General features: G+C 35.2%; 1 pseudogene; it reads right to left on the bottom strand.

The window, feature by feature from the left end:
* Window positions 1-1,742: 1,742 nt before the first annotated feature.
* LOC149229173 (E3 ubiquitin ligase PQT3-like) lies at window positions 1,743-2,973 on the bottom strand (annotated as a pseudogene).
* Window positions 2,974-3,710: the final 737 nt, after the last annotated feature.

Below are 3,710 nucleotides of genomic sequence, written 5' to 3'. Positions count from 1 at the left end.
CGATATCCTTCGCTTTTGTCGATCTTGTCTTCTCTCTTCGTCCCTTGCTCCCAGCTCCTTGTTCCCTTTCCGGCCCAGCTACATAAAGATCCTGCACAAACAAGAGAGGGAAACTACAAGAAACATGTACTCATAACTGATGCATGGATTAGAGTGAATCAGATATACAAGTAAATACAATACATCAATGCAATACAAGTATATAGGAGAACATTCAAAGCTTTATTGATAGAAGTAAAAGGTTCTGAGAAGGTTACAACCATCAATGGCTCCAATCCAGCAGCACCTCCCCAGCAGCAAGAAATCTCCTCTTCACCTCTATAAAAGCAATCACCCAATAGCTCTAACTGTAAACCAACAGCACTTCCTTGCTTTGCACAAAATTCCAGCCTCCTTAGACCTCATAGAAGAGATCTATATATAGGAGATTTGGAGAAAGGATGAGTCAACTTGAGGCTGGCATAAAGCTGACTAGTGTCCTCTCCCACTTTAGTTAATCTTCAGTTCTTGAGTCCACTTGGAGAATCTTGCTTCCATTTGGAGATCAAGACCTTCTTACTCATCATAGGGCGAATCCCTTGAACCAAGTGTCAGTTTGGAAGCTTCCTGGGCAGTTGACACCTTGCAGAATGACTGTGCCACTTGGCCAATCCCGCCCAGCGCAGGTAGCCTTCATTGGTTTTGACTTTCAGCGCAGGTACAAGGAGGAGCAGTTGACATTCAGCGCAGTTGCTCAGTGGAGCAGCTGACATGATCCAAAAATAGCCTGTTTTCGAGTGTTTTCAGGTGGAGAACTGATAGGAAGTGCTGTGGTTTGCTGACCTTGTTCCTCTAGGGGTAAGAACAACATGTTTAAGGACTTTGGATCCCTGTAATTATCGACATTTCATGCTCCATGCTGTGAGGCACAAAAATGTCTATAACAAGCGGAGAATCCTGATGCTTTTGATTGCAACCTTTTTAACCATTAATGATAAAAGATATTTTTGTCCATATGCACCTCTTTGATAATGCTTGAAACTTAGGATAATACTTCGGATATAAAACATGTCATAAATATACATTATCCCATCATTCCTTTCTTTTACAATGTCACTGAGACTTAGAATAAAGGACAACATAAATATTCTGGAAACTACACTATTTCTACCTATCCTTTAACTAAGCTAACATTTTTATTTTTCTAAAGGGGTGCATTTAGAATAGAAAACCCATAATTATTTTCTTTTATGGAAAATCAAAAACTAAAATCCTATCACTTATCTCTCCTATTGATTCAGATTAAACAATTGAACCAATGTCATTTTCTGCCTAACTATTGATTTACGAAGATTAAACTATTTTTCAAATATTTATTCTCTAATCTAATTTACATAAATTCAAACATGTTTAACCATGATTAAATTGTATGGTTAAAAAAATTAGTCATTGTGGCATTTTAAACAAGCTACAAACAACCTTTATTTATCAATCATGAATAAAACTATCTATCAGTAATGGAATTTGAATTTGCAACACTTTCAGTATTATTTTCTTTTTGTTTTTATTTCTTTGGTGGGGTTCTATCTTTTATTCTTCTTTCAATGTTTTTTGTTTTCCTTTTTTTATTTATACCCTCTTTTGATTTATACTCTATTTTCTTTTGGAAATCATTTGCAGATTGAAATTTTTTTACAATATGATATTTCTGAGATAAAATACTCAATCACCTTGAGATCCTATAAATTATAGGACCCTAACAGTCACAGAGGCCCTTTTGTGCTCATAGACTCATGTTTCGCCTCAGGTGGCGAAGTTGTCTCTGTAGAGAGGTTTTTATCTAATGATTGTTGTGGTTGGTTAACAAGTGGCTTTAGTTCAGTGATAATTTCCTTCGCATTTGGCATGTTATATCTTGAAGGAGTTGTATGTGCCTCCTTTGCACATCCTGAAAGAGAAGGAGATGTGACTTTGGACCTGGGACACTTGGCTGACTCTATATATGCAACAGAAAACACTTGGCCCATCAGATACCCATAAGTATATAGCTAGTATCAACTTGTTCTTGCGCTTACTTGTTTGGCTAATTAATATACCTTGAACTTGTAGCAAGTCGCCAGTATTTTTTGCACTTCTAGTGTTGGTCTCCAAAATTCAATTTATGGTATCAAGAAGAGTCTTATTTGGCAACAGATCATCTAAAAGAATGTTTGTTTCTCCATATACACATCTAGAATTTGATATGATATCGTCCCTAATACCTAAAAAAATGGAAAGGATTTCAGAAGTTTAAACACTCATCTATCAACATGTTCTAAGAAAAAATATAATGCCATTAATCACACAAGCTAGACAAGGAACTAATATCTCAATGTATTTGTAATTTATTCTTTGTTCTATCTTACATTTGTCACATTATCTATTGAAACAAAATGTGTTGGTCAGTACAAAATCTTTCATTACTTCCTTTCATCAAGGGAAGTGCAATTTAGGTGGCAGTTCACTAATGAAACCGTTAGATGGGAGCCTCTCAACTTCCTTGTCAAAAGTAGCTCTACAAGAGATTATTTTTATCACCAGCTAATAACTAAGAAACAATGCATAGCCAATTGCACCTGGCACTTTACATTTTCCTTTATGGAGTTTCTAATTAATAGAGGTTTGGTTTAAATGACTTACTCATTATGCCTCAAAATTGGAAATGCCCTTCTTGGCAATGCCTAAGAGCCATTAGGAGTAACAAAAAGCATTGATTTGGGAATGCTAGTTAGTGGCTTCACCCTTTTGAGGTCAAAATCAAGATCCCTATTTGTTGGAAAATGTTGGATGAAGTGTCCTAGAGTAAATAACGAACATGATGAGAATCCATGTCAAACCAATTAGCAATTCTCTCAATGAAGAATTTGATTGCAAAGTTATGAGACATGATAAAGTTGAACATACCTGAACTTTACATCTATGACAGACATAGCCTTGTGGTGTTGTTTTCCCCATTACATGCCCTTCCTTATCAATCCATCATAAAATGCTTTTAGACATAAACCATCCATCCAAATTTGAGCTAGCTCTACCAAGGTGAAAGTAAAATTTACATCTTCATCATCCCTACTGGATATAACACAAAAGGAAAATTGACTGAAGAGTCATCATTCATGGGCTTCTATAGTGTTGGTCAACTATGACCATAACTACAATGAAACAAGTCTTGGCCATTTTTATATTTGAAATTTTTTATGAAATTCAGATGTGGAAAAACCATTTATTCGGATTGGATTCTCTATTTTCTCTATTATTATAAGAATTAACCAGACATAACATGCACTTCAAAGTTCAAACATTTCAAGTTTCTACAATATTATAAACTTGTACTTGTACTTGTAATTCGCGAGTAGTTAAAATTACTCTACATGATTCCATAATTGGCTTCTTAAAATGTTCAAGCCTTGTACAGATAACACACCCATGCTTCAAAAGTTCACACTGATTCCACTTGGTAAGTTGTGAAGGACTAAAATTATGCAGCTTTAGTGACAAGTGTACAACTTAAAAAGGAAAGAAACGATGGAAAAGGGGTCCAATCACCTATGATATTTTACCATTTTGCCTTGGATATTGACAATATGGTAAAGCATGAGAAATACTATTGACAACTCATGGGCATCCATTCTTTGAAGAAAATTGTCGATTTAGATATACACCATTTTTCAACTATTCATTTCCATTTTCCAATT

The sequence above is a fragment of the Pinus tabuliformis genome, chromosome J (assembly GCF_031772625.1).
Source record: "Pinus tabuliformis cultivar Carrire ecotype Pingquan chromosome J, CPIR1, whole genome shotgun sequence".
Taxonomy (NCBI): Eukaryota; Viridiplantae; Streptophyta; class Pinopsida; order Pinales; family Pinaceae; genus Pinus; species Pinus tabuliformis.
The sequence above is the reverse complement of the archived record's forward strand: the minus strand, read 5'-3'. Positions and strand labels throughout refer to the sequence as shown.